The sequence below is a fragment of the Corapipo altera genome, unplaced genomic scaffold (genome assembly GCF_003945725.1).
Source record: "Corapipo altera isolate COAL_440 unplaced genomic scaffold, ASM394572v1 22b, whole genome shotgun sequence".
Taxonomy (NCBI): Eukaryota; Metazoa; Chordata; class Aves; order Passeriformes; family Pipridae; genus Corapipo; species Corapipo altera.
In genome coordinates this window covers 16389469-16399547 of record NW_020884876.1, presented here as the reverse complement: position 1 = coordinate 16399547, position 10079 = coordinate 16389469, and the positions used below count along the sequence as shown (strand labels likewise).

The 10079-nt window shown below is 37.5% G+C and overlaps 1 long non-coding RNA gene across 1 annotated transcript; it reads right to left on the bottom strand.

Moving 5' to 3' along the window:
• Positions 1–451: 451 nt before the first annotated feature.
• LOC113943794 lies at positions 452–9597 on the bottom strand. The gene is made up of 3 exons (XR_003526455.1): positions 9247–9597; positions 4266–4430; positions 452–1093 (listed from the first exon to the last, which is right to left on the bottom strand). It is a non-coding gene; the product is annotated as an uncharacterized LOC113943794 (long non-coding RNA).
• Between the last annotated feature and the right edge of the window lie 482 nt (positions 9598–10079).

Below are 10079 nucleotides of genomic sequence, written 5' to 3'. Positions count from 1 at the left end.
TGAGAATGTTTGTAGAAGTCTCACTGCTTGATGAGGTGATGCTCCCTGATTCATAAATGTTTCAATTTATAAAAACCAAACAAACCCCAAAAAACTTCCATGCAGGAAATAACACTCCAGTACCCTTAGAACAATTAAATTATCCCAGAACACATATTTGAAATTACTAAGAAATATCTATAACCCAAAAAGCAAGATAGCTGATGCAGCCTTCCACAAGGGCCCAGAGCAGTGCAGAACAATCACATGGCTCCTTTGTGTTTACTCTTCAAAATGTTAACAGGTCTGACAGGGATTTAAATATTTAGAGTAGAAATTAAATTTTTATAGTTACTCTGGGGACTGTGGGGAAACAAGTAATAGCAACCTTACAGTAAAAACAGCTTTAGAAGACAAGTGACATTTAGTTCATACAAGGCAGCATATGCTTTGTCTCCTTCCTTCAGCTGTGGAAGTGCTCAGGCTTTGGCTCTGTTCCTACAAGATGGTGACTACCCTCAACTTCAAGTTCTGTTCTCCTTGTTTACTGAAGTAAATCTGGAGACATCTCATTTATCAGGACAATTGCCACTGATTCATATCAGTGTAGGGTAGCAGAATTGGGCATGTACTTAGGTTGCAGTGCAGGGTACTTCAAAACATGTAGAGTAAGACCCTTACTTTGCCTTATGTTTGAAACAGCAAACTACCATCAAGGAAATTAGCACATATCTTTGTAATTTTTTTTTCTTGGTATAATTGCTCATTTTTTTTCTCCCTCTCTTGTCATAACTTGCCTGTACAGATCAAAGACTGCATAAAATATGGAAAATATGCATAGGAACACCAGAGCGAGAACATGTTGAGGCATACAGCTGTATGGCTGGGATGAACCATGGGTCATGTGGAAGGTGATGCCTCCTAGAGCTCATTTGTCTACAAGGCCGTGCACAAACTCACACCTTACAGTGGGGTGCAGCACTGTCCCTCCGCACAATGTCTCTCCCTCGCTATAGCTTTACCAGTGTACTGCCCCTTACTCTACATCTTTGGAACAGCATGCAGACTCAGAGAAGATCAGGAGTTGAAGCATCAATTCTGTCTGGCCATTATGCTGGAAAAAAGGACAGGAAAAAAGACAAGGTATGTTATCCTCCACACCCGAGACAAGCCAGCCAGGCATACTGCAGCTCAGATTTGTTAAGGTGTTCTTTTCATTAAACTACAGATAAGCAACTCATAAAGAACAAATATACTACAGAATTAAAGTCTTTTATCTTGCTGAATTAAAATTGTTATTTATGTTTAACAATAATCAAAAGACACTGAAAGCACGTAAATAAATCATACTACAGTTGTAGATTACTTTGGTTTCTAAGTTATCTCTAAGAACCACTTAGGATGTTAAATCATATTATTGGAAACTTTGTTAAACATCTCCTTATTTTCAGTTAATGCAGTTCCTTTTATCCTTAAAACTACCATCACGACTGTTAGGTGAGTTATAAGTGATAGATATATATATATCAGATGCGGATTGTAGTTACATGCAGCTGAATCATTAACAGTCTAGTTATTTATCAAGAGCCAGATTCTACCAAGAGCTTAGTCACTCAGAGTGAGGCTTTTAAGTAGGGATAATTTGGGACTTGGTGCTTCTGTGGAGTAAGGTGTTGGAGTAGGGATACCATTTGCGCCCTGCACCAAGGGTAACACCATATTTAGAGTGCTAAAGAAGTAACATCATGAATTATGTGTGTGCTTTAGGTATTCACATAAACTGCGAGGTTTTATTTTGTATTATTTATTTTATATAATAAAATAGCATCTGCTATGAGAAGACGGTTGCGTGAGATTTTCTGTGTTTGCTAATTATATGAGATCATCTTCCTACTCACACAGGAAAAAATAGGTTGTGAATCAAATACATTTGAAATAACTTTGGCTTTGTTTAGAACATTTTTCCTTGAAGATACATCTCATATGCCAAAATCTGTTCTTTCATTGTTTGCAAATGTTATTTATCACTTCTATGAAGGTTTTGTCCTAAAGAAAACAATATCTAAGTATTGTGTTGATTTTCATGGATGTCAGCTCTTTATAAATATTGTAAATTTATTGCATAGTATCCAAGCACATAGGAACATTGACAGCTTCTTTTCAAGAAGGGAAAACTGAGGCATCTATTGACAAAGGCCAAAACTATCAAGTGGCATCTAAACTTTCCACACTTAATTTGATAAACCTACCCTTGTGTTGTAGGCATGTAGTACTTTTGGGGATTTTTTTTTGGGGGGAGTGTGTGTGTTTGTTTTTTGGGGGGGTGTATTTTGCCTTTTTTTTTTTGGTTGGTTTGGTTTGTTTTTGTGGTTTTTTTTTTTTTTTTTAATTTTTTCCCCCTTGATAGGTTAATAATTCTGCAGTGCTGCACATGTTCAAAATTGATTCTGGTTACATTTGGATGCAGTCATGAATACTCACTAATTCTACAAATGCAGTTCCAGATATCTCATACTAGACATATAGAAAAGGAAGAAGACAAGATTAATGATAATTCATGTTCCACTTGCTAAGCATCCTGTTCATGGACAAGGTTTCTGTCTAGTTGTCTATACTAAATTTTTCCTAATTGCAAAATAGTCTCTTTTCCTGTCCTTGCACCATGAATTCCCTCTTTCTCAGTCACAGCAATGACTGAAGCATAGCTAAGATTGTTCTCTAGTACACAAATAACATTAATTCTCAGAATTCTGTTTTTATGAAGTCATATCCAAGTAGTTAAATTACAATTAAATATTTACAAATAATTAAAGATTGTGAGTGAAAAGCATTTCTCAAAAATGGTAGCAAGTCACCTCCTGGATATGAACTTTATAAAAAAAATCATTATCGTCTAGAAAATTACATGGTAAGTTGGAAAGAAAAAAAAGACTAAGGAAGGAAGGACTAGAGGAAACAAACACAATTAAAGAACAATTAAAAGGAAGAACAAGTAAAAATTATTCTTTAACAATTTTTTTAAAGAAGAATTAAAACTGATGTAAAACACAGCACTGTCTGTGCTGTCTGTTAGCATTTAATGTGCATCATCAATTTGCATTTAGGCAGCTTTACTCCGTGGCAGAGATTGCAGCTGGCTGAAAATAAATAAATAAATAAATAAATACAGTTAACTAAGGAATTTAAATAATAATGTCATTATTTATCAAATAATTTAACAAATAGTATTTTGACTGCTGCAGAATTGGTTGACTATCGTAAGAAGTATTTGTTGAATAAATTAGTCAATAAAAAATGACAAATTTAGTGAGTAACGCATTTGATAAATAGTATTTAGCAAGCTCAACTGCATACATAATTTTATTTTCTGAATCCTGTATTAAGTCATTTTCTTAAAAAGCAGAAATAGTCAATTTTTTTTCCCTCCAGCTCTCCTATGGTCAAGTGGGAACTGCTGGTTTTGTTTCTTGCAATACTGTTCCTCCAGGTGTACGTGAATGAAACTGAAAATTAGATACTTGCCCTAGGAAAAACATATCTGATAGATTTCATGACATTAAGGTGTGAGGGACTGGAAAAAGTTATTAAATAGTTATAAATGGCTTAAAACAATCCTGGGTAGGGACGAGGCAGGACAACTTCTGCCAAATCAGAATGCTGCACTGCCTGACCGTAAGCCTTGAGCCACCAGTGCACCACTGGTGCAGCTCTCAGTCACTGGCACACCAGGAGTGCTGCCCCATCTGCCCTGACCCTGGAACTTTTAGTCCAACACCATGTTTGCTGTTGATTAAATGTGTCAAGTTCCCTTATTTTCTAAAGTTTGCCAATAAAGTGTGTTATTTTGACCCCCTGAGAGGTGTCGTAACATCTCTCCTGTGGGCGGTCTCAAGGTATAAAAGAACTGAAGGCCCATTTTAATGGATCCATTGGATGAGTTTTGGGAGCCTTATATATTTTTAATGTGAACCCCCTTCTATGAGCTCATAATAAGAACCTAGGGTGTTACATAAGGACAGGAAAGTTTTCATTTTAGGTTTAACATTATGGGAAGTTTTTGTAGTGTTCCACATTTTAAACATAGTGGAAGTTGTTGCTTAAATTCAAAATTCAATTTTAACTGCACCTCTTTTCTTTTTGGTAAATGCACAATGATGATTGTAGACATATGCAGACATACTAAAAGCACTATTTCTTACCATAAAAATCAAACATTCCAATACAAACTAGAAATGAGGATTGCATAAAAATAAAAAAACCCCAAAGCTCTCATGTTTAAAACTTACTTTATTTCAAATTGACATTTTTAGTGTCTTTAATTCAGTAGAGTTTTAAGCTGCTTCAACTGAGTAGGTGATGAACTTCCATTACTCTTTTCTGTGTGTGTGTCCTTTCTTCCTATAACCTGACAATAACAACTATTAATTATCTCAAAATGTTTAGGAGCAACCCTAGAAAGAAAAAAAGAAGATTGTGTTGGTTATTTGAAGTCACACGTCATCTTCGTTCTCTCTCTATGAGATATTTCAAAGATTTTTCCAAGACATTTTAAAATAAGCTCCAAAGGGATGTTATTTAATGCCCTTATGTAGGAGTTCAGTATATCTGGCTAATACTGTTCTCGCTTTACTCTTCAGATGTCCTGGTTAGTGCTTGGAGGTATAAAAAATATGAATTCAGGAAGAGATGTAGATCAGAAGAGGAAAACAAATGTCAACACTTAGAGGCCCCCTTGGCCTTGCAGAACTTGAAAGGGAAGGGCGGGCACAGCAGCAGAGATTCTCTGTCTGTATGGGTCCTCAGGTACCAGCGGTTCCTTAGTGTGTGCTGTACCCTACCTGAACCCCATGTTTTAATTTTTCTGCAGATTGAAATATTTTGCTTGCTAAAGTTTGTTCACCTGATAGAACATATCTGAATGAAGCCCAGTGGATTTTGATTTAAGACAGGACAGACAATGTAGTAATTGAAATTTCTAAGGAAGGATGGCACAGCAGGGATTAGAGATGAAAAGGTGTTTTTGAGGCCTTGGGCTGCCAGTGTGTCTGGCTTATGCTGCAGCTCCCTGTGGGCTGCTTGAGACCCTGCAGAATGTTCTATCTTGTTTTACATTCACATCTTCTTAGGAAGAAATTGTATGTGTAGGATCATGCAATGGTACTGCTGGATTAAATTTGTATGATATGATGAAATTTCCAGAGGAATGAACACTTTGTATCATCTTATACAGAAGGAGTTCAGTTCTGACATTAACTGTGGAAGGATGAAACTGTATAAAGAATCTGTCAAAAAATGAGTATATTTTGCTGTACTGTAGTGATATAAGCAGGATGAATAGTGCCTTCATTGCAGTCAATGAGATATTTATGCTTGATTTAGTAAAGTCAGGAGGTCATCACACACAGAGCTAAATCAGATGTTAAAATGAGCCTTTGTCCTTCTTTGGATTCAGCAAATATTTTAACCATCATCTAAGTTAGATAAAAATATTGACAGTGTGCATTTAAATATCTTCTTGGATAGTTTAACTGTTAATACAGAATCATGTTGTAGTACTCCAGACTAGTGAACGTGGAGTGAAAAGTCCTAATAGCAACAACTCTTAATTTCTTTGTGATACACAGAAGTATATTTTACCAGTTTCCTCATGTTAGCTTAAACAAAATAGTGAACAAACTAATAAAACCAAGAAAACCAGAAAAACATTAAATACAATACCCCCAAATAAACTATCTAAACCCTACCTTTACTCCTTAATCTATAAACAATGCTGCATCAGGAAGCAAATGAGAGAGCAGCTGCCATTAACCCTGCACATGTTAGCAGTATCGGTGTATCAAGCCGCTGCATGTGCTAAAGCTGCAGTGCTTCTGATATAGGTCCAATCAGGTTTACAGTGATGACAAGGGGATTCACTGGCCTGCACAATTAGATGGCTTCACACCTTTCAGCTGTCATCAAATGTAACAGCTCTGATGAATGTCACAGTCACATGCAAGCTTGTGGGGTATGTTATCTCACTTTCCCTCTCGCTGCATATAGAGCACATGAAGTGAAAAATATCCAGAGGACCTCTTTGAGTACAGAAAAGAGTCACCACAGTGTTACTTTTTTTTTCTTTTTGTTGAAGCTGCAGGGTTAGGATGCCTGTTTATTTCAGTGAAGAAACTAGGGATTTAAAATAAAACCTCCTTAAGTTTGGTGTCTTAATCACTGAGTGCATTCACATGTCATTTCTGATTTAACCACAGGTAGTCTGCCTTCTAGCTGTCATGTTGTGCTTTCAGGATAAGCTATACCAGTTTAGACAAGTATGTTTTCCTCATGTTCAGCTACTGAAATTTAGAAATGAAGTAACGGATTCAAACCAGTGAAAGCTGTTTAATTTTGTTAATGAAAACTGGAAGTGTCCCACATGTTATGCTTTTGAAAGTGTCATATCCTTGCCCAAAGCTGAAGTCATAAACTGCACAAAATGCACTGTATGGACTTTGACAGGGAGCCATTCTAATGCAAATAGCATATATATATGCCACGGCCAGACAGCAGGTAATATGTTTTTATAGCCTTGTCAAAAAGACCAAAAAAAAGTTAGACATTAGTTTTAGACATAGACAGTGAACCAAGGACTTCTACCATTAAAGTCTATGTCAAAACTTCCACTAACTTGAGTTCTGTCAGAGCAGAGTACTGACATCTTGGAATTCCAGAACAAATTTCAACATTTTGCTATTTCAGTTGCATTTTCCACCTAATGTTTCTGCACCTTTGATTATAAAGATCCACTGACGTTTTCTCTCTCAGTTGGTTCAGAAAAAGCATCTTGTTAATGAGAACAGTAGCTTTGAGTTTTCAAGCATAGTTTTTCGCAGTACCGTTCTGAACCTTTTTTAAATTATACTGTTAAAGTTTGTGCCCTGACTGTGCCATGCCACAGAGAACTCAATTTGTTTTACACACAGGGTGATGAGAGAACATTAAGAAGGAGATATGAAAGCTTGTGAGTGTCAAGACCAAAAAAAGGGAGAGAAAAGTGACACGGGGTAGTCTAATGGAGGAAGGGTTGAAGGAGTGAAGGGCAAAGCATAGACTTAAACCAAATGGAAAGAACAAGAAGAAATAGGAGAGGATATTTCAGAGAGGCTACCTCTAATCCCAACATACCAGCTAACAAATTTGAGTTTCACTCTACACTTACATGGCATGTAAAAACACATACATGTAAATATTTTAATGTATGTAAGTACATGTATTAATAATAATCAAAGAAAAATGTGAGTGTATGCAAATAAGTAAAAATATTGACATGTAAAATATTTACACTGACTCCCTTTCTGCATGAAGAGGGGAAAGAGAGAGAGTGAGCGACACAGCATGCCTTACATTTCTCATATGAAGATGAGCACATTTTCAGGGAGTCTGTTGACATTTATGCAAAATGGTTGTTTCATAGGAACAAATGGAAAGCACAAATAAAAAAGGGGCTTAGAACTGTGCCTCTAGGACAGTCCAAGGGTTGATTTGACCACATATTATAACATTTAAGAACAAGTCCAATGTGATTGCTCTGGTATTTCAAGGCAAAAAAATTAGATTTTATTACATGAAAAGAAAATGATGCCAGGATAGTCGTGTTAGTAAACCAAACACTTTCTGGAATATCTGCTGATGCTCTAACTGAACAACATGAACTCCCCTGTAGATTAAAATATAAATTTTATTGAGCAAAATCAGCAATGCACGAAAGAGTAGGCTTTCCACTTTCTGCAGAAACCCTGCAATTAATCCCTCAATACCTTCAAGCATCCTATTCTTACCTCCCCATAAAATATCAGTGTGGTCAACCCTTTCCAGTGTTAACTTTTGAACTGGAGATGTCTTCACACTATCAATTGTTGGTCTAAGTGATTTTGGTAAATTTAATTTGAGCCTATCATCCTGAAACATTGTGGGCTCAGCATGATGGGTTTGGCTGGAGTAGAGCGGCTGGTATGGGGCTGTGTTTTGGATTTATGTTGAACACTGGATTGATAATACAGTGATGTTTTTGTTACTGCTGAGCAGTGCTTGCACAGAGACAAGGCCTTGTCTGCTTTTCATGCTGCCACGCTGGCAAGGAAGTTGGGGATGCGTGGGAGACAGGGAGGAGACACAGCCAGGACATGTGACCCAAACTGACCAAAGGGATATTCCATACCATATGACATAATGTTCAGTATATAAAATGGAGGGAAGAAGGAGAAAGGGGGGGATGGTGTTTGTGTTCCCAAGTAATCATTACCTGTGATGGGGCCCTGCTCTTCTGGAGATGACTGAACACCCACCTGCCCATGGAGAGCAGTGAATTAATTCCTTATTTTTCTTTACTTGTGTGTGCAGCTTTTACTTCCCCTATTAAATTATCTTTATCTCAACCCACAAGTTTTCTGCCTTTTACCCTTTCAATTCTCTTCCTAATCCTGCTGGTGGGGGAGTAAGCGAGTGGCTGTGGGGGCTTGGCTGCTGGCTGGGGTGAAACCATGACAGCTCAACAAGATCTACTCAGTAACTACTAACAAAGAAACAAATCTGGTTTGTGGTCTTTTAAATATATGAAAGTTAAAAGAAAACCAATGCAATCACTGTAATGGCATAAGAGTTGAGAAATATAATTCATGTACATTGACAGCTTTCTTACTATTCTTAAGTATGTTTAGAATCAGAGATAATTTGCTACTTTAAATAACTCGTTTATAAAAAGTTTATGGAAAGGTGTTTCTTGCATTTGCAACTGAGAGCCCTCCTGTTGTTTCTGATGGAGTTTATTCTCATCGTAAGGGATTATAAATAGGTTATTAATATAAGCATGAAACATAGGCCTTTTGAATTAACAGAGATTGTCACATTCAGATATGACATTTGCAGTTTTTTCTGTTTTATTCGTATTACCCCAGGAAGTGGAGACCATTTTAATTCTGAATACTGACAACTAGTGGAACAGAGGTGAATAATGTGTTTCCTAGCTAATCTGAGTGAGGAGCTGCAGACACGATGCACAGTGTTTTGTTTTCTCTGGCTAGACTGGGAGATGTCATAACTACCAAGATAAGACAGGTGGTTATTCTCCCTAGGTTCCCTCTACAAGCAAACTAGAGAGAGGGATTAACATCCTTTAAAGGATTAACATCCTTTAGATGTTAATCCAAGGAATATTTCTTGTAGGTTCCTTAATAGTACAATAAATATCTCAAATGACTAGAAAACCACTAGAAAAAATACTTAACTCACTTAGCTTTTTAGTTTGGTGCCCAAAGTCAGATGATATGAAAGCTCTTGCATTATGTGTAAGATATTGGATTCAAATCTAACTGAATTATTGATACGGCTTGGATCCAACTCACTGTGAGTGAGTATGTGTGTGTGGGGAAGGGGCCTAAGGCCTGCTGAGAGCACATGGCCTGCAGCCAACAGGGCCAGGCCCCAGAGAGCACGTGGAGAGCCGGAAGGGCTGCAGCCAACACGGCTGTGCTCATGCAGAGTATACGGTATCACTGAATATAGCAGGGCTGTCAGTCAAGGAAGGCCGGACTGTAGCCCACCCACACCACGCCCCTGGAGCCTGTGATGGCTACGGCACACTTCCCTGTGGCCTGGAAGGCACTGAGTGGTCCATGACTGGATATCCTGTGTGGGAGGGAAAACCAAACAGTATAAATACAGGAGGGTCCATATGAGCGCTCTCTCCTTTTCACCTCCTGTTCCAACCTGCACCATGTGCACCGTGTGCACCGTTAAGTACTTTTCTTTCCTCACTCTCCTTTTCTTTTTCTCCTTCTTTCTTTACTCTTTTAATCTGTTTTCTTCTTTACTCTTTTCCTTCTCCTGGGGATAACTTAAAACCAAGGAACTGTGTTTTGCTAAAGCTGGCATATTGATTGTTTATAGTGAGTGTTTTCTGTGGAATGGGTCTTTGTGCTGGCTGTTTTAGCAAAATATTTTTCTTGGCTGTATTTTATTCCTGTAAAACATTTTGCCAAAACGTCATATTTTTCTCACTAAATTAAAAGAAATTTTCTTAGATAAAGCGTAGCTGCATTTTGTCCGGACACAAACGCGAGGCT